We start from the raw sequence: 21,808 nt of genomic DNA, 5'->3' as shown, positions 1-21,808 counted from the left end.
TTACAAACTTGAACATCTACAGGAATCACCACTGAAATGCTGCCACCTCTGAAATGAAACAAAGTAGCTGTTTAACAGCAAAACAATAATAATAAGAAGAATGTTTCGAGAGCCTGTTCCTATAAAATGTCCAGCCCACTTCCAGAACAGAGGGCTCTAAATACATTTGGCTGCTTAGAAGAATTGATCCTCCAAACTTTTAGAGGACTGGCCTTGCATCACAATTGATTAGGCCTGTGATTTTTTGTGATGATATACATGAGGAGCGGGAGACCTGTCTAAATTATAGCAGCCTCCCTAGCCTTCCCTATGGTCTGCAGCAGTGCCTGGAATCCCAGCAACCGTACACCATACAAGAACACTAACCCAGGAACCTATCCCTGCAACAAACCCCGTTGCCAGTTCTGCCTACACATCGACTCTAGTAACACCATCACAGGTCCTAACCACATCAGCCACACCATCAGGAGCTCATTCACCTGCACATCTACTAATGTAATATATGCCATCATGTGCCAGCAATGCCCCTCTGCCATGTACATTGGCCAAACCGGACGGTCATTACACAAAAGAATAAATGGACACAAATCAGACATAAAAATGGTAATATCCATAAGCCGGTAGGAGAGCACTTCAATCTCCCAGGACACTCTGTAGCTGACTTGAAAGTCGCCGTACTTCAACAAAAAAACTTCAAAAACAGACTTCAGTGAGAAACTGCAGAGCTGGAATTCATATGCAAACTTGACACAAGCAGACTGGGTCTGAATAGGGACTTGGAATGGTTCTCTCATTACAAGAAGTAATTGTCACTGTTCACACATTCTCACCTTCTAATCAATGGTTGTGAATAGGCCTCATCTACTCTAAATGAATGGACTTTTTTTTACACTTACCCTCCCCATTGTTGTTTCATACTTTGGATGTATATATATACCTCCTATCTGATTTCTATTGCATGCATCTGACGAAGTGGGTTGCAGCCCATGAAAGCTTATGCCTGCAGAAATTTGTTAGTCTTCAAAGTGCTACAGGACTCTTGTTGTTTTTGCTGTATACAGACCAACATGGCTAGCCCTCTGGAACTTTTCACCATGGAAGGCACTATGTTTTTGTAGTGTCCCAGGGAAATTCTCTCCCAGCAGGAACAGGCACTTATAAGCTCCTTTATGCTACTCTGATTCTTTTATGTGGTGTAAAGGACCCACAGCGGGGTTGAAGATTTCACCCTTAATATGTAACAAATCATCGTGGGCATGATTCTTCTGCTTAATCAATGGTAGCACTTTACACTCACTTTGCACTAGGAAATGTGACTGAGTGGTCAGTGAAACATCAATTCGAGTAAGCTTTAGAATGAAACAGAGTGACCTAAACAAACTGGAGGATTGGGCCAAAAGAAATCTAATGAGGTTCAACAAAGATAAGTGCAGAGTCCTCCACTTAGGAAGGAAGAATCCTATGCACAGCTATAGACTGGTGACCGACGAGCTAGGCAGCAGCTCTGCAGAAAAGGACCTGGGGGTAACAGTGGATAAAAAGCTGGATATGAGTCAACAGTGTGCCCTGGTTGTCAAGAAGGCTAATAGCATATTGGGCTGCATTAGGAGGGGCATTGCCAGCAGGTCAAGGGAAGTGATTATTCCCCTCTATTCGGCATTGGTGAGGCCGCATTTAGAATATTGTGTCCAGTTTTGGGCCCCCCACTACAAAAAGGATGTGGACAAGTTGGAGAGAGTGCAGCGGAGGGCAACAAAAATCATTAGGGGGCTGGAGCACAGGACTTATGAGGAGAGGCTGAGGGAACTGGGCTTGTTTAGTCTGCAAAAGAGAAGAGTGAGGGGGGATTTGATAGCGGCCTTTAACTACCTGAAAGGGGGTTCCAGGGAGGATGGGGCTAGGCTGTTCTCGGTGGTGGCAGATGACAGAACAAGGAGCAATGGTCTCAAGTTGCAGGGCGGGAGGTCTAGGTTGGACATTAGGAAAAAGTTTTTTACTAGGAGTGTGGTGAAGCACTGGAATGGGTTACCTAGGGAGGTGGTGGAATCTCCATCTTTAGAGGTTTTTAAGCTGAGGCTTGACAAAGCCCTGGTTAGGATGATATAGCTGAGGTTGGTCCTGCTTTGAGCAGGGGGTTGGACTAGATGACCTCCTGAGGTCCCTTCCAACTCTAATATTCTATGATTCTATGAAACTTTCATGCAGTTTTCCCAGGTAGTCAATGGAGGAGCCTGAAACAGGATACAGGAGTCTTGACCCTTCTTCACCTCTTTGTGCCTTGACAACAGCGATAGTATTCATATCACAGAAAATGTTATGACATATTAGAGCTGAGCAAATAGTTGCTGATTGATCAGATGAATGTTATTTGATGTTTTCCTCTCGGCAAGTCATGTGCAAGCAATTGATGATTTTCTCAAACTTAGTTGTTCATTCAAATTAGAAGCCACTGACATTCCTGTGAATGATTCTTGGCCTGGAGATTATCCATGAGCAACTTGTTGAGTATTTGATGTCTAGTATGAACTGTGTTGTGTAGCATTTTTTCTGTTCCCTGAATGGGTGAGCAAAAGTCTTAGTAATGAATTTCTGGTGCCAGTACTAGAGTTTACTAGTTCAAAATTCATCTTCCACTAAACTTCTCTAACATTCCTTTAAAATTCACACTTGACACAAACTTTCCTGCCAGTAAAGTCACTTGCTAGAGTTTTCGCAGAGCGCAAAATTCACTTTTATACAAGAGGACAGCAGAAGCCGAACATTATCAGTTAAACTCCACTTAAACCTTCAAAATATTAAATGGTACTTAAATGGTGCACAGTCCTTGAGCTAGTCCTCTGTACAGGAGTCAATTCCAGAGAAAGAGTGAACACAAAAGTTGGGTAAATGGGCAAGGCAAATTCAGGGCTTGATATCCGACTAGCACCTTGCTATGTGGACAGTCACATCCATCTTAATTAGATTATTTGTGGAGTAAAGTTCTATTCAGTGTGAATGGGGTTGACAGAATTGGGCCCTTGTTTTTTTAATTCAAGTGGTAATCTACACCCAATATATCACATGTATATTTCAAGGCGTACACTAAGCATCATTCTTTCATTTCTTATAGACTAATGCTCACTTTAAAAAAACAAAACCCTTATCCTAATATTAATTCAGCTATCTTAGTCTGAGGATATAGCTACCAAATATACAATAGTAGATATTTTGGGTTCAACTTTTGGATAAATAAAAACATCTCTAGTGTGTTTTATAACTATTTGGGTAGAGAATATTGTGTTTCTGAATTGATATCTTCCCAGGTAAAATGGCGGCTTTTTTTTTTGTATGTGTTGATGACTGGAATGTTAATGCAATAATTTACAGTTGCATTATCTTTATGGTTGTATATTATAATAAGTTAATGGAGCATAAATTCATTGCCTGGTGGACGGATAAAGGCTGTCTGTGAAAATTAGAGGGAGTAGAAGTGGAATCTTTTGTGTAAAGGATGTGCTATGCTGGAAGTAGGGGTGGGTAGGAATATTATTATGATAGGATAGGATTTGTTTTTTATATAGATTCTTTTATAATTCAGTTATCGCAAAATGCTTTACAAAGCAATAGGTTAGATGGAGGCAATGCAATGACTGAAGGAAAATGCAGAAACCATTATACGTTCAGCAGTAGCTCACATAAAGTCTGAGCTATTAGCCCCTGTTTTAATGAGATAGAGCATTCACCAGGACATCAGAATTACCCTTGTTTTTTCAAAAAGTGCCACTGGATCTTTAACTTCCACAAAGGAAGCAGATAGGATGCCACTTGAATATCTCATCGGACAGGATGACATGGGGAATACCATACACAGAATTCTGTATTCAGTTGCAGGCAGCACTATACTGAAATAATAAGGACAAAATGGAGAACATTTGGGGAACCCGATATGACCAATGGGCTGCAGAGATTAATTTATGAAAGAAGACAAAATGCTATCCTATTACGATTTGCATTACAGTCGCACATACAAGCCCCAGCCAAGAATGGGGCCCTGCTGAGTCAGGCCCTTCACATACATGGTATGAGACTGTCCCTGCCACAAAGAGCTTTCAAGTTAAATGGATAAGAGAGACAAAGGGTGGGAGGGGAAAAAGGGACACCGAGAAGTGAAGTGACTTGCCCTAAATCACAAGACAGGCCAGTGGCTGAGCCGGGAAGAGAACGCAAGCCTTCTGAGTCCCACTCCGATGTCTTATCCACAGATGACAATTGCCTCTCAATGCTTCTATCTCAGCCAGTCCCCCTAAAAAATAATGACCTCCAGCCATCACATCCATTTGTTGCCTTCTCCAATTCACATCGCCCTGAATTTTTCCAGGCTGCCCTAATGTTTGGAATAGCTTCGCAATTCATTTTCACCCAGCCACCATGCCCTACTCATTCCAATGCTCAAAACCCACTTCTCCTATGCCTACAATAAGTTGTATTATATTTATGCCAAACTCCACCAGCAACAGCATAAATAACTATGGTATTTCCTCCTCAGAGACTTCGTAGTGCAACAGGTCTCCTACTGTAGGTGCCAAATTCTGTCCTTGCGTAAAGTCATGAGACCCCCTTCCTGACTGAGACCAGTGGGAGTTATGCAGGGCAGAATCTGGGCAATTGTGTCTGTCTCTTTGATGGTAAACTCTTGGGACAAGGATTGCCTTTTGTTTTTGTGTATTGTACAGCACCAAACCCACTGCTAATAATGATAAAGAATGATAATTACTACTGCTACTAGTAATACAGTAGACTGTAAATGTGCATACATACACCCAAAGAAACTAGAAAAATGTACCTTCTCATTTCAAAGTTTACCAAACCGCCTTGTGAGATGGTACAGTACAGGTGGTATGCATTGGCAGGCTATTCGACCTTCCTATTCTTTTTTTCTTTTCTTTTTTTTTTTTTTTTTGTAGTAGTAACAAATCCAAAGAAGTTGAAGGATGAGGAATGAACTGAAAATTTCAAAAGGAAATGAAGAAAAGGTGAACACATTTTCAACAATTCTGCACTGGTGGATTTAGAAACACTAATACTAGTAATAAATAACCTCTTATGTGACACTTGTCATCCATAGAGCTATAAGTTTACAGAGTTTACAAAGAAAAATAAGTATCATCCTCAACCTACAGATGAGAAAGTTCAGATTCCCACATTCACACAGTAGAACATGGACTCGAACTCAGGCCTAAACATTCCTGGTTCTCCACTGGAAAAGCATTTTTTTTCGCTGGGGGGGGGGGGGGGGAAACTATCCCTACTTTTCTTTGCAAAAATGTTTGCTCTCTGAGCCCAAGAATATAGACTAATCCAAACATCACCATTCCCCAACCAAAAAAAGCTTGCATAAAAGTTCTCAAACTTGAATAGGGTGAAATGAGAAGTCTGAGAAATATGAACATTCATATATTGTTGTGCTGAAGGGTGCTAATGGCCCACCATCAGGGAGCTTGGATGCAAGACTGAGATGGGATGTGTACCTTGCACAGGCTCTGAAAGTGTTAATGTGGGCCTGAGGATGCAATTTGGGTACTTGGTTGCCCATGGAGAGAGAGCCAGGCTTAACTGAACTAGAGGCTCAGCTAGGCTGGAATAGGTTGGATTATAAACCCAGGAAGTTTGCAGCAGAAGGAGGCTGCAGGAAGACAGTCTGCAGTCACTCTCTGGGAGTGGAGAGGAGATGAGATGAAAATCAAGGGGGAGAATAAGACCCAGGGCTCTAGCCCTAAAAGAAGGGTCAACCCCAGAGGTGTTGAGGGAAAAGGAAGCCTGAGAGGGCGAGGTAGGAAGAAGTCCAGCGAAACAGCAAATGCTTGTTATAGGGTCCTTGGGCGGGAACCCAGTGTAAAGGGTGGGCCTGGGTGTCCCAACCAGTCTTTGGCAAGTGGCACAGAAGCAGCCAACCAGATTGCTAGTCTGGAGAGACTTTATTATCCAGGAAGGAGAAGAATATAGTGACCTGGCTGGAGTCATGAAGAAGCACCACAAGTCCAGGAGAGAGAGAAGGGCCACAATGCGAGGAAGGGGGCATCAGACCTGAGTGGGGGTAACTCCCAGCTGTGGCCACAAGGAGGCGCCCCTAACAGACAGTGTAACCCATGACAAAGTCAATCACAGACTGCCTTAAAATGAATGTGTGTGTCAAGGAAGACAGGATGGATGAGGTAATATATTTTATTGGGCCAACTTTTTTGGTGAGAGAGACAAGCTTTTGAGCCTACAGAAAGCTCTTCTTCAGGTCTGGGAAATGCTCGCGGGGTGTTACAAGGTGGAACAGATTGTTTAGTATAAGCAGTTAACACATATTTCAAGGGACCATTCAAGGTGAAGTGCTTTGTTAACACCCCTCCAGTCATAAGGTGGGAGAGGGGGGAAGGCAGCTTGGAGGGCGGTTGTTATCGGCTTACAGATTGTTGTAATAAACCATAAATCCAGTGTCTCTATTCAGGCCATGCTTTTTAGCATGTGCCAAGCATGCTCCTTTGTGCCCAACCGTAGGGGGTGCTGAGACTCTTTTGTAGAGTTGCCAAACAGCAGGACACAAAGGAAGGGGCTGATGCCAGAAGCCAAGGCTGTGAGGCAAGACGATTAATGTGAAGCTAATTGCTCTTAGATGCCAAATGCAGGCACTGGCAGTTGGCTCCAGGCTGTGTGAGTGAGCAGAGGCAGCTGTACAGAATCTTCAAAGAAGCAGAGGCAGAGAAAACCACTTCTTGTGGCCAGGGCTGACCCGTGTTACTGGTTTGCAGGGAAACTGGACTTGTGTATATTTCTGCCAATAAACAAGATTACACCAAGAGTTACTCTGCTACCATTGGTCATCCAAACAGAACCACCACACCAGGCTCCAGCTTCCAGCATCCTGCTTGGTGAGAGAGGGCAGTACCTAGATATGTATATGGAGCTACAGCTCCATCTAGGTATCGATATACGTGAATGTTTTGAATTCCGTCTTGTGAGAGCAGCTAGATATAGATCATCTAATTTATGCGAGGAACGGCTAAAACGAGACGAAATTAGTACTTAGTGACAAGACTGTTTTTTAAACACAAAAAAATCCCTTTCTGAATGCACATGAAAACCTCTCACAGTGAGGCGCGGGCCAAGCATCATAAAAACGCAGTAGACTGAATTGACCAGCATAAAGTGTCAAATGCAGCAATCTCCTGGGCAAAGCACTAGAATTGGCAGGTCTTTCACACTTTCAATTTGGAAGTATTCAAAGCCATTGTACATTCAGGTGTACAGACTTATCGATTCCCACCACTGAGGCTTGGTCTACTACACTACATAATTACTTCAGTATAACTATATTATTCAAGGGTGTGAAATATCCACACCCCTGAGAGACATGGTTAGACGGACCCTAACTCCCCAGTGTAGACAGCGCTATGTCCCACCGACATAGCTACCGCTCTCATGGAGGTGGAGTTATTACGCCGACGGGACAGCTCTCTCCTGTTGGCTTAGAGTATCTTCACCAGATGTGCTACAGTGCTGCAGTTGCATCGGTACCGTGGCACTGATGTAAATATCTAGTGTAGACCTGCCCTGAGATGCTTCAGCCTTTGAGGTGAAATGCAGCAGCACTTTTAACAGCACACAGCAATCAAAATTTTAGGGGAGAGTTTGAAGACAAGCCCTCCAAGAAACACCTCATTATTTGCTGGACATTGTACTGGCAATTCAGAAGATGCCAGTAAAAGACATCTATGTGTTGTAAACAACCAGCACGCTAACTAGATAACACTCACAACCATGTGGACCTAGGACTCAGACTCAGCCTCATTCTTCAGGTCCAAAACTACAGTCCTCTTGAAACATAGGAAAGTAGATCACTCTTAACCAAGGGTGGTAGTAGATCCTTTATTCTGCCTCTGCTGCTGTGAGTCGGAAATAATTGTCAAGGCTAGGTTGTGGGTGGCCTGTGGGCACAGAATGCTGCTTGGAATTAGGACAGGAGGTCAGAGATCAGTTGAGGCCTAGCAAGATGACAACTGCAAATCCAGAGATCATTCCCAAATTGAGAGCGAGAGGTGAGAATGAGGGTCAGGCTGGGCCAGGGTCTTTCACCGGGGTCAGCAATGGCCTTAAGCGGAAGACAGCAAACCAAGACCATGATTGGGAGGTGAGCCTAGGGTGAGAGCCGGGAGTCCAGGATCAAGGCGAGTCACAGCAAGAAGTGATGAGCAGAAACTAAGGCAGAAGCACAGTGTGGGGGGTCTGTGTTGCTCACACAACCGCCAGAAATGGCTCTCTCATTTATATGGGGAAGGCCGAGCAATCACGGAATCACAGAGCACTGTTGCTCATGCCTCTGAGGGCAAGACTTCCTGCAGGACTTAGCCTCTCAGTTCCTCTTGGTGCTAACCCTTCCTGGGCCGCTGGCGATGATGACAAAGCAGCTCTTGCCTCAGACCCTGATTCTAGGCCCTTGGGTTCTTACAATAGTGCAGTCATGTTAATTACTTGTAGGCATCTGTAAAGGTTTCAGTGCTGACCATGGCAACATGTGTGCGCCTCACAGGGACAGACTTAATTAATTCATATTTGCGAAGTGCTTTGAAGCGCACCTGGGAGCAAATGTGAACCGTTGCAGACTCCAGAGCAAGAGCGTAATATGCATCCTGGGAGAGGCACCATCAAATGGGTGGCCTACCACATTCTTCCCCCACTAACGTTGCCACGGGGCCTTCTGGTGACTCTCCAAATAAAAGCACCATTGGAACTGATCCCCTCATTCCACCAGCCAACTAGCGTGACCTATTTGCTATCTGAACTGGGTTTCAGCCAGGCTTCTTAGGGGACAGGGAAGATCGGGTTTATCTGGGGAAATTAAGAAACAGGGAGCATGAGAGGATTCCAGGGAAAATATAGTTTAGCAGGCTCTGTATTTTTGAGATGTTGCTTGCTTGTTTCTTTTTGTCTGTCTACTTTTGTTTGTCAGGACTGCCTGCTTAGATTGTAAGCTCTCTGGCACAGGGACTCTCACTCTATTTCCTGGTATGACTGACTTTCCTTGGACCGAGAGGAGAGTTGAACTGAAGACCTACCGAGCTAAAAAAGCAGGAGCCTTTTTTGCTTGAGAACTAAGTCCCTTAGCTGGAAGCAATAGCAGACACATAAACCTTGTATGTGCACCAAACACTAGAGGGAGACAAAGAGCCACAGTTTTCCAGTGTTGGTTACGGTAACACGATGAGGCGCTGATCCAGACAGACCGCTAGGTGCTACTGTAACACAAATGAATAGTAATAATCCGGGAAAAGGAGATTGCCAGTGGAGTCTGTTGAGACTCAGTGCAGGCTTGAGTTTGACCCTGCTCTGACTTCCAGCGGCCAGAAATCCCTTCTCTTCTTTGTTTCTAGTGGCTCAAGGAAACAATGTGCTGGTTTTTTAATGGCTAAGAAGTCAATCCCTTTATTTAGTTCCAATAATGTGGTCTTTGTTAAGTGGGTTTTTCATGTAGTGCTGTGGGCTCTTATACTATGTTATATACTATTAGTGGTGGTATGGGGTTTTACGGCTGAATTATGTGGTCTTGATGTCTTGTGGTAGAATCGAAGTATGCAACATGAGCATACAGAGTGGCCAGGTGGGGGAGCAGGAAGAATAAATGTTGGCTTTGTGGAAACAACTGGACATTTCTATTACAAAGCAGACTTTCTTAATATTTATTTGTATCATAATAGCATCTAGAGGTGCAAATATTGCAAGAACCAGTTTCGTCTTCCAAAAGCTTAGAACTGGAATAGACAGACAGGCAAACAGGAAACCAAAATACTGTGATCCTCATTTTGCAAGTGAGGGACAGAGAGATCACGTGACTTGCCCGAGGTCATACAGGAAATCCGTGACAGAGCTAGAAATCCAGAGCTCCTGAATCCCAGTCCACTGCTTTAACCATAAGACCATCTTTCCTGAAGTGTTCTGATTCAGAAATGATTTGTTCTGTGTTTGGTAGTAGTGCTTTTAAAGGACATGTGCGAACTGGGAACACAAAATAGAAACTTTGGCTCCTCAATAATTGGACTGTTAAAATATCTATTAATATTTGTTATTTTTTAAATAACAAGGCATTTTCTTTATGTGTAAAAGTCTGTCAGGATGGACATTTTATCTATTGAAGAAGTACAAAGAACCTACGTGGATTTCCTTAAGAAATGCATAATCTTTATTTAAGCACAGAAGGAAGACTCCAGAGAGCTTGGAGTTCAAAATACCGAGTCTCACCAGCTTCCGCCACTCTTTCTATAAACTCCCAGAGAGCTAGAACAGCAGTCACTGCAATATAACAAGGTATCTCCAGCATTTCTACATGTCAGGCACACAGTCTAACAATAGACTGAAAGACAATGACTTGTTTAGATACTGGCGTCACAGTCCAGGCTATGTCCCAATGCACAAGGGATAGTCACCATTGTGAAGAAACTATTTCTAATGCTGGTCTTCCAAGATGCGTTCCCAGTTGCAAACTTCCTGTCTGGCCACCTTCCTCCCAATGTGAGATTGCAGTCGAACTGCCCCAGGTGCTGAAACCAGTGCTCTGATCTCCTAAATCTCCTGTCACTTATGCATGCTCCCCCAAAATACACCTCCATGAGTACTCTGGATTATGGTTTAATTCTTCAGGAATACATGGCAGGTAAATTAAGGCTTTGCAAACGAACATCCTAAACACACACTCCTTACTCTCAGATAGCACAGGAGAGTTACAGGCAAAATAATAAACGTCTGAATACAATCTCTCCCTCCCCCCCACCTTAGAGTCCTGAGCACTCCTGAAAGTACTTGGGTTTGGCCAATGTTCTTGGGGAAGGCAAAGTCCCTTCTGGTCCTATTTCTCCACTTGTGTCTTTTGTCTCTGGTGATGGACTTCCTCCTTTTCCTCAGAGAGCATGCCACTTTGTAAGTAATCTCTGGCACCTTTTTTGTTTCTATTCTTCTGGAGGGGGTTTCTCTACCAGTTTGCTGGGAAGAGGTTCATTAAATGTCAGTTGCCGGGCACAGAGTCATTGCTCTGCCTGTAGGGACCCCATTGTCCCACTAAGGGCAGAACTATTCAGTGTTGATGGCCCTGTAATGGCCCTGTTTCAGCTTCTCAGATGTAGTCTGTTCCTGCTACAAAATGGGGGTTCTAATCCACACCCAAGGTTACAGTCCTGAATGACATTGCGCAAGGTAAGCGGACATGGACATATTCCCCAACTACTGCGAGAGAGAACAGAATTCAAAGCCCATGTAGTCCTGCCCGGCCTTTATAACTAGTTCTCTCCTACAGAGATTTTCAATGAACTAACACGGATTGCCTGTAAAGAAGACATTCCCTTCAGGCAAGAATCTCTTTAAAGATGCAGGGCCCTTTCCAGGGAGGAAATTGCTAGCAGGACAAAGATGATTTACTAGAAAAAGGGAATAGAGAGAGACAGGGCGGATCATTTATTTGGACCCTGTAACGGGTTCATGCAGGGCCCCCCCTCTGCTCAGATCCTCTGCTCCCAAAACCATGTGCAGACTTCAGCTTCATGCTCCCACCGGTGCTCTTTATTTACAGCTTGTCACCCACCACTGTCTATCAATACACAGTCCGGCCTAGCACCCCCAGAGGCCTCACTGTTTCAGCCACTGTTCAAGGGAAGCTCACCCTCCTTCTCCCTTTTCTGGCTGTTTGCCTTTATAGCACTTTGCTAACAAGCCCGAGAGCCGCTCCTCATCGGCCCACTCCGTGCCAGTTTACTCAGCTTGTTCCAGTTCCCCTCTGTGAGGGCTCCAGTGGCAGGGGGCTGGCTCAGTCCGCTTTCTCCCAGCCCCCTGTCACAGTCCCACTTCTGCTGGTGAAAGAGACAGGCTTTTGAGCGACACAGAGCTCTTCTTCAGACCTGTCTCTGAAGGCTTGTCTCTCTCACCAACAGAAGTTGGTCCAAGAAAAGATATTACCTCACCCACCTTCTCTCTTTGATATCCTGGACCAGCATGGCTACACAACACTGCAGATAGCAAAGTGAATGGCTTTTTCTTTCTGATTTCTTTTTCCTAGTTTGTCACAGTGTGAGAAGTTCTCCTAAAGGACATGTTGCTCAGCAGCACCCTCGGATGAGCTAATTCTATTATCCCAGCTTCTCCAGCTCCTGAATATACACCGTGAGAGGCCCACTCGGCCCTGCTTTCCGCTAGCATTTGGCTACATCATTCATCTGATTTGGAGCCTTTTTCTACGATCCACCTGAGGGGATATAAGCTGGAGTGAGTTCTTCACTGGAAGCAGCCTAGCTTTTAATGTCTACCTCTCAAAGGTGCATGGATGCCTGGAAGCTTGGCACGGATAAGGTGAAAAACATGTTCCCATCAAAAAACATAATCACTCTATTAAACTATTTGGGAGCAAACGCTACAGGCATTTTCATACCCTTCCAGTCCAGAAATCCCTATACTGGGAATCCTTTATTTTAATAACTACATAGCAGGCATTAAACCACTGAAAGACCGAACCCTTCCTGTGACATTGAAATTCTGCAGTAGCGAGGTGACAGGAGTAAAGAGCAATAATTATATGCTGTTTCTCTCTCCTGGATTTTATTTACAATTTACCCAAATGAATTTTAATCTCCCATCTGCTGATTTCGTAACATCTGAGAACCTCTGTTTGGAGAGGTGAATTGGAACCTCCGCTTGGAACAGCAGAGAGAAAATATATGTTAAAAAAGGATCAGAGGAACGACTGCAGAGTTAGCATATGTTTTCAGCTCTCATTTGTGTGTCTTCCTACTGCAGCTTGGGGATGGGGCTGGGAAGTGGGAGCAGTGCTGCTTTAAAAGCCATAACCTTTGGAATTAAAATGAGTTCGCAGCACAAACTGAGCAATAAAAAAGCAATCATATCTCTGGGCTGGTGGACCTTATTATTTTAACATCAGTATGATGGGCTTTAAAAAGCTTTCGACATGCTGGGAAAGTTAAATACTCGTGTTCCATTTAAAAACTGACCAGCATTTAAATACGGAGACACCTGCCACTACAAGCAATCAAGGGATTGCTCTGTCATTTTACAAATGGAATAAAACAGCTCAGTAGAATGGCATGACATCTGTGTGGATATTTGTTTAGTTGCTAGTGGTGTACTTAGTGTAAGGGATTTAGAGTATTAGGTTCAGATGGTACGCTGCAGACTGCGCTTCCCCATGGTGACTTGTCTAGTGAGTGCAAGATTTAAGTAGTTGAACAAAGTGAACATTTTGTCTGGAAAAATAGAAAAGGGGAATGTGTGGGGAGAGGCGGTTCATCTTCTGGTTTTCCTTTCCTGCAAGGAATCCATTAGCTCTGCCAGCAGCAGGAGCAATGTTGTGCATCTGCTTCTGAAAACCTTGAGGTATTTCCTCAGAAATGTACTATGGGTTGTTGTCTCATCAAACCATTTTTCACTGATATCGCTGTTCTCCTCTTCCCTACTCTGCTTCCCCCTCTCTGCCTCTTCAACAGAACTATTGAACCCAGCTCCGTAGAATGTGCTTTCTCAAGCAGTCCTTCATTTTGAGATTATCGGCATTTATGAGGCATCACTCATTTCCGTCCCAAAGGTACCGTGTCTCCCACTCCCCTCTTTGACTGACAATTATTTACAGCAAAAACAAACCAGGACACTGTGGTGAGAGAGTCATTTACAGGAAAGGAAGGGCCTTGTGAAGGGACCCCTGAAGGGCGGTGACCTCTGTGGGCAGTTTCTTGTATGACCAGGTCCTATGAGAGGAAGCATCCATTAATGGATTCTATGAACTTGGGGAAAGCTTTGTGCGGGGTTGGGATCTTATGCACCCGAGGAAACTCCAAGTCCATAAGATTGCTGGGGTGCCTGAGTCCACTAGCTCTGACATGGCATAGGTGGAGTGGAAACTGGAGATGCGTCAGGCGCTGGTTAGATGCCACCAGAGTACAAGTAAACAATGCATGTGTCATAGGCAAGAGCAAGGGGAGGAATAGCAGCCCAACCTTGACCCTTCTATCAGGGCTGGGGCCTTACGTTGCCCAGCTGAGATACAGGTTGGGCCTACATAGGATAGCCTGAGTGGAAGTGTTCAGATTCCCTGCAGTGTGGACATAGACCTAATGCCTAATGCTGGTTCTTCTCTGGGTCAAAGAGATTGGGCAAGGCCATGTCAAACCGCATGGGTTCAGGCTGTAGGATAGACGTGGGAGTGTAGTACGGGCTCCGGCCCGGCCTGGTTGTTGTGGCCCTTTCTCGGGCCCAGGCTCTGAGGAAGGCCACTGCACCTTCCTACAGGGAGGTTGTTTGGACAGGTGCGGGTCTGGAAGCCTTCCTTCTTTCTTGGCAGCATTCCAACAGTCTTCACAGATAACTCAACCAAGGAATCCAGACCAGTGTGGGTCTCCACCTGCACCAGCTCATCCTTGGTCTTGTCTCTTAAGCCAAGCCAGAGGTGATAGCATTGCACACCCTCTTTCCATTCCCCGTCTGCCCCACAAGTGCTGAAATTCACTAGTGTAGTTAGGACAGGACTGCTTCTCTGCCTCAGTGCTTGGGTATGGCTTCTGCTATGTGTGTATGACTCAGGTTGTCAGAAATCACCACCTGGCTTGGCTCTAACTTGCCCAGGAGGGGGGTAGATTTCTCCAGGAGGGGAAAGGCCCAGGCCACCTTTCAGTAGACGGAGGATAAGTCCCACTCAGGAGTGGTGGGTGGGAAACAGTTGGAAGCACAACAAGAACAGGAAACAGCACTAGTTTCCAAGTTCACTGAACTTGCTGTGGTCATCTTTGAATGTGTCCGGCAAAGGAATCTTTGTTTCTTGATAAACCTGGGTCATAAGCAGCATGGCTTGTGCCTGCAACTTTACATTCTGCCCCTGCCAGGCCGTGAGCTGGGTCTGCAGGTTCTGAAAGGCTCCCACTAACTCCAGTAAGGAGATGTTAGGTTTAGGGAGATACATCCAGTAGTAGAACTTGTCTGATCTCTCTTTTTTTTTTTTGGTTGGCTGCTCAAACCATCAGCAAATGGGACCTAGATCTCTATTTCCATCATTTGAAGTGGACTCATGCTTAGTGCAGCATTTGGAGCTTTCTCGCCCTTCTAGTGCTTTTGTGTTATATACAGTTTACTGTGTAGGGTTCTTTTGGACAAAACCCATAATCCTGTCTTCTCTGAATGGACATTAAAGATCCTGTTTGTTTGTTTCTTAGAGATGACGTTTGCCCCAATGTCTGCTTATGGCAAAATTTTCCATTTTAGTATGGTGTGCTCTTTGTCCAATATGCACTCTCCACCAGAGATGGAGATGGCTGCAGTTTGGTGCTGTCTGGAGTGAGTGCTTTGGGATCCTTCAGAATGAGAGGCCCAGCATGAGTGTAAGATAAGGATGTTTTTGCAGCTGCATATGCAGTCTGGGTTAAAACGTCTTAAAATTCATACAGAAAAAAATTACCCTAGAATGGATGACAGTGTGAAAAGCTCGTTAACAATCTAAGGGCCTGATCCAACAGCCATTGAAATGAATGGAAAGTCTCCCATTGACTTCAATGGGTACTGAATCATTTCAAACCTTGTGAATGGCTAAGAAGTATCCCTTAAGCTGCCAACGCAGCTGCATGAGGAGAGCATAAAAAGCAGATATAACTGATGAAAGGAGAGCATTTTCAGCTTGGCACCTGGGTCCTTTGACTGACTTTAATAAAGGCAAGGGAGGAGTGCTGTAAAGTGCTATGGCAATTGACATCTTCTCCCCCCCATTCCAAGCTATCTCAGTGCTTTTAAGTTAAATTGTACCCGTTGATTTTTTTCCCCACACCAAATGAATACATGAGGCATTAAGCATATAACTCAGGACGTTTGGATGAAGAAATACAGGCCTCAAGCCAGCAAGTTAAGCAACAGCTCTGCTAACTCAATCGATATAGGAAAATGATATATAAATAAACAAGTCTGGCATTTTCCATTCAGTACAGGGCGTAGAATAAGTAGAAGCAAAGGCCGGTTCAGCACAGAAGCCTATTGTCTAGGCCATAACCTTCCTTTAGACTCAGCTGCTAGATTATAAGCCATAAATACACTAATTTCTCATCCCCACAGATACAGGATGAAGAACTCCGCCAACTGGAAATATCTAGTTTACTGTCTGCCCACCAGTCAACATCCCTGGAGAGGCCCATGGTTCAAAACCACACAAACTAGTCCCCCATGGATTCTCTACCCGTTAGTTAATGCAGAGCATCTGGAAAACAATCCGGCAGCTGGGCACCTATGTTTCAACTATAAACTTCGCAGTAGGTGTGCTGTAATTCTATTGTCTTTAAAATGTGATTATAGCATCTGATTAAATTAGTGAATCTGACTTTGCAATTAAAATGCACAATGTTTTCAACTAAACTGCAAAATCAGAGGGTGGAAAGACAGATGTGATATGGAGCCTTTCACTTCTATGCTGAATTCTGCTTTGAATCCAGTTTGGGTTAATGGTGTCAGTTGGAAGCTATCATCTGATGGACTTTTGACATTCCTTGTGAAATGAATCAGTGGTCTTGAACCATTTCCTAATGCAAAAGTGCCAAAGTCATGCCAAACCCATCACAACTGCCACCTCTAAATCTTTGTTGGTAAACAGATCTGCTTAAACTGTAAATTCGTTGAGGCAGGGACCATCTCTTACTATATATTTGTACAGCACCTAGCACAATGGGGTCCTGATCTCAACTAGAGCCTTTTTGTGCTGCTGTAATGCAACTAATCATGACAAAAAAACCCGAATTTTGAACTGCCAAGGAAAGTGAAATATGCTCCCACTCCAAGTGGACAACCTCCCCCTTCATCACCCTGACAATGTGTCTCCATCTTGACCAAAAGGTACTGTTTCTATAGGATGAAAAAGTTATTCCTTCTTTATGCTCTGTCAGTCCTCAGGCCTCGCTGTATAGAGCACTAACTAGGGTGCCATCTATGATCATAAGGTCTGGTGTATATTGTAGAATATGTGAAAGTTGATATTAAAATTAAGGTATCTTTAAACTGGAATAGATGTGAAATCTGAAAGGGGAAACCTGGGTTTACAGAACACTCTATCATTTCAAATGGTTTCCATGAATAATGAATTTCATTAGCACATTTTCCATGTGCAACACCCTCCAAGCTGTTCAATTGCTACTTCTCCTTCATCTGCTTGGAGAGATGGAATAAAATGGTGCTAATTTGTTCATATTTTTTTAATGCTGTTAATTCTTAAGAGACTACATTAGTGCCATGTGAACATGCCTGAGGAGTCGTAAAAAACAACCGACCAATGTGTATCCTTTGAAATGAATTTGTTCTAAGCTTTTTTATATGTAAATAGCAATTATACAAATTAAATCAAATGCCCCATTCCCACCATCAGTGCTTGCTTCTACTACTTCGGTTGCTTAAAATTACATAATTATTGAAAGGGTAAATCTATTCAGCCCCACATTCAACACAACGGGTAAGGGATATAGTGTCTACACTTCCTCATGTCCATGTCTTTATATCGACACAGATTTTTACCTAAACTGCTCTTTAGTTCTTTCCTCATCACTACCAGCAACTGTGTCTTCCTATAGACCCTGCTGCTATTGGCCTGAGTCCCTCTCCCCTTCTCTCTCACATAAGCATAATTTCATGAAGTTACACCAATGTAAGTGGAGAATCAGATGTTTTGCAAAACCGTGGCAATGTGCAATAAAAACAGTCCCTTTTCCAAACACCCCTTCTTTAGAACTACTTTAGCTCTACTAATCCACTTCCCCTAAGGACTGCCTTTTTACAGGAACTATTTCCCCCGCATGACTTTCTGCTGCTGGGCAAAGGCAAACAGCTGCACATCCAAAATGATTATTTTTAACTATCTGCTGTTCCCTCCCTCTGCTTTTATCTCCTGATGTTTTTCTACAACTTTTCCTTTCCTGTTCCTGAGGAGATGGTGGACTTCCACACCTCCCATTAGTTTAAAAACCTACCACACACACACACCACTTTCAATGTGTAGAATTGTGCCTGAAATTGTGCCTTATAATGTAACATCCTCTTTTCCATTCTGTCCCTGTTCTGAAATGCTTCACAGTTAGGAGTATATTTACTGTGTTACCCCACTTATCTGAAATGCTTCCCTCCCATCCAGCCCTCTCCTTCTCCTCTGTAAAAGAATCACTTCTCTTTAAATGCCACCTTAAAACTTTCCTTGCTTGCCTAGCTGATGATCAGGGGAAGGTGCGGTCTCTTGTATCTTGAGCAGCGCACAGAATTTTTCAACATTGTATTTAAAAAAATAAGAAACTGTTTTCTTAGCATCCCATCTCACCCCTCCTTCTGATATGATTATTATTAATATTAATAATTAATAAGAATCAGTACTCACCTACATTCATTGGGGTTATTTCTTGTTGCTTTTTGCAGCAGTCAGCAACTCCTTATCTTGTTATACAGAGATGAAAAAATCAGGGACGTCTCTTGTAATAAGGTTCTGTTGGCAAGAGCTTTGCTGTCTGTTTGATCAGGGCCAGGATTTCACCCCTGGGTTCTATTCTAGATGCTGTCACTGGCTCACTGTGGGACCTGACCTTTGTCAAGTCACTTATTTAACTTTGCTGTGCCTCAGTTTGCTGATTTATAACATGGGGATACTAATATTTACACCAAACTCACAAAGCTACCAAGGTTTTAATGAATAAATACTTTATACAGTGCTTTGAATCCTGAAATTTAAAGGCATGCTCTGGAAATATAATTATTATAAGTAGGGTCAGGCCCTAAATATCAATTTTGTTAAAAAGAAAAAAAAATATTTAATAAAATATGAAGTGAAGTTTTTCATGATCTTAAAATAAAAATAATAAAAAAAATTAAGACTTTTTCAGAGTGGATTTAAACCCCTTTCTCTAGCACAGTTAATCTAAACCTGGCGGCACTGTGCTAATACATGAGACCCAGACAGTGAAACCGACTAGAAATAAGTAAAAAAGCCAATTCTGTTCTCCTTCAGCTGCTAACAGCCTTCTGGCAGAGTTTAAGTACACCTGGACTAGCCCTTCATTTGGTCCAGGTGTCTCTAATTGCCCTGCAATCATCTCTCCCCTGCTTGCAGGAAAAAGGGTTTTTGGTCTTCTAGGTCTCACACTCTGGCCCTGGTATGCTCTTTGAGGCCCTCTGACCTGACTTTATCACACCACATAAATGATTTTTAAACTTTTACCTGTGTTGAAACCTGGGTTTACCTTCTGCGACACTTACCGACTTCAGCGAGAGCTGTGAATAGCATCTCCCCGTCATTCTCACAAGCAAGCTAAGGAAATACGGTCTAGATGAAATTAGTATAAGGTGGCCAGACAACCGGTTGAAAGACCCTACTCAAAGAGTAGTTATCAATGGTTTACTGTCAAACCGGGAGGGCAAACTAGAGAGGTCCTGCAGAGGTCAGTCCTGGGTCTGATGCTATTCAATATTTTCATGAATGACATGGATAATGGAGTAGGGGAGTGTGCTTATAAAATGTGCAGATGACACCAAGTTGGGAGGGGTTGCAAGCACTTTGGAGGACATGTATAAAACTCAAAATGACATTGATAAATTGGAGAATTGGTCTGAATTGAACAAGATGAAAGTCAATAAAAACAAATGCAAAGTACTTCACTTAGGAAGGAAAAAATCAAATACACAACTACAAAATGGGAAATAACTGTCTAGATAGTATTACTGCTGGAAAGGAACTGGAGGTTATAGTGGATCACAGATTGATATGAGTCATCAATGTGATGCAGCTGCAAAAAAGGCTAATATGATTCTGGGGTGTATTAACAGGAGTGTTGTACGTAAAACAGAGGAGGTAATTATCTTGCTCTAACTCGGCGGTGATGAGGCCCCATTTGGAGTACTGTGTCCAGTTCTGGACACCACAATTCAGAAAAGATGTGGACAAATTGGAAAGAGTCCAGAGGAGAGCAACAAAAAAGATAAAAGGTTTAGAACAACTGACTTATGACTGAGAGAAGGTTAAAATAACTGGGAATGATTACTATTGAGAAAAGAAGAATGAATGGGGATCTGATAACAATCTTCCAGTATGTTAAGGGATGTTATAAAGCGGATGGTGATCAATTGTTCTCCATGTCCACTGAAGGTAGGAGAAGACGTAATGGGCTTAATCTGCAGCAAGGGAGATTTAGGTTAGATATTAGGAAAATCTTTCTAATTATAAGGATAGTTAAGCTCTGGAATACGCTTCCAAGGGAGGTCATGGAGTCCCCATCATTGGAAGCTTTTAAAAACCAGTTGGACAAACACTTGTCAGGGTTGGGCTAGGATTACTTGCTCTTGTCACAGTGCGGGGGACTGGACTTGATGACTTCTCGAGGTCTCTTCCTGCCCTACGTTTCTAGGGTTCTATGGTCACTAAGGTCTGGGCTCTAAGCCTGGCCAGTGAATAGAAATAAAAGGATCACCAAACAAGGCTTTTAAAAAGCAGCCTTCCGGCTGCTGGGAAATTACATGTAGTAAAGTTTCTTTATTTTATCAGGAGCGGAGGGAGGAGGCCTCTGAAATATTTTCTAGTCCCTCAAAACAGTTGTGCAATTTTTTTTTAACCTTGAAAGCAGCAGTGTATAAATACCATGAGTCATTCCTGCCTGTGTGAGGTGGGTGTGTGGAGATTTTCAGGCTGAGTTCATAAATACATATGTGCTTTTTGATGGACAACTGTGTTAGAAATCCTTTGTACTACAGCAACCACTGCTCTATGTTACCGCAGGGGGACATTTTGGGATGAGGGTAAAGAGTGGAAGGGATTTATTGTCTTCTGTTCCAAAGCAGGCATTGCCAAGTCCTGCTCTTCTGCGCATCTTTCATTTGTGGACATTTTTCTTTTCTGGGTTTGTTAAGCTGGTATTTTTCAAGCAAAAAACCCTGGCCTCTGAGCACGCTCCAAGTAAATGGGCCCTTCTGAGGGGCGCTCTATGAGAGGTTGGGAAAGAAGAGGGTTGTGACAGTGGACTCAGACATTGCACCTTATTCCTGCTCTGGAGCGGGAATTGCTTGTTGGATCTGTGCTGCCTCCTTTCCCTGTCCCACTCTTCAACCCTCCATGCCCCTTTTGTATTGCTGTGAATGGAGAGTCTCAGGTCAGTGCTGTGACTGCCCCTTTCCTTTCTGCAACACAGCTTCATCTGTTTTGTTCCATTTAGGGCTTTCTGCAGCCCTTGCATGGCCCAGAAAATTTTTGACCAATTATGACTCATTCATGCGAGCATTTCTTGACATGTGTTCATGACCTTCATGGCCTTCTCTGATAACTAGATGCCTGATTTGGGAGATGAGTCCCAAAGGAAAACCAGCTGCAATGAAAATGATTGCTCCGAGGGTATTCTGGCTTGCAGGTTAGTCATGCTGAAAGAGTCCACACTTTATGGCCCATTTTAATGCCTGAATCAGCCATTTACTTCAAAGCAGGTTGAAAGTCATGACTATGGCTCCTAGAGTTCTGCTCTACACAGAGTTCAGGTTGTTGTATGCAGCACATTCTCAGTTAGGTCCTGGTTCTGCAGCCCTTATTCACGTGGGTAGTCCCATTAAATGCTGCTCATCATGATTAAGTGGTGTAGAATTGGGCCTTTATTCAAAAAATCTAAAATTTAAAGTGCATTAGAAAATCCAATCTGTGTGGCATAAACAGCTGAACCAGCTCTTTATACATTTGAGAATATCATCTTGTAAAGGGGACCTGTAAAACATTCAGCAAGAATCTTGGATTATCTAGAGTTCAAGATATGTATAATGG

This window comes from Emydura macquarii, unplaced genomic scaffold, assembly GCF_026122565.2.
Source record: "Emydura macquarii macquarii isolate MOO-44397 ecotype Brisbane River unplaced genomic scaffold, CSIRO-AGI_Emac_v2 contig_369, whole genome shotgun sequence".
Taxonomy (NCBI): Eukaryota; Metazoa; Chordata; order Testudines; family Chelidae; genus Emydura; species Emydura macquarii.
This window is presented reverse-complemented; position numbering follows the sequence as displayed.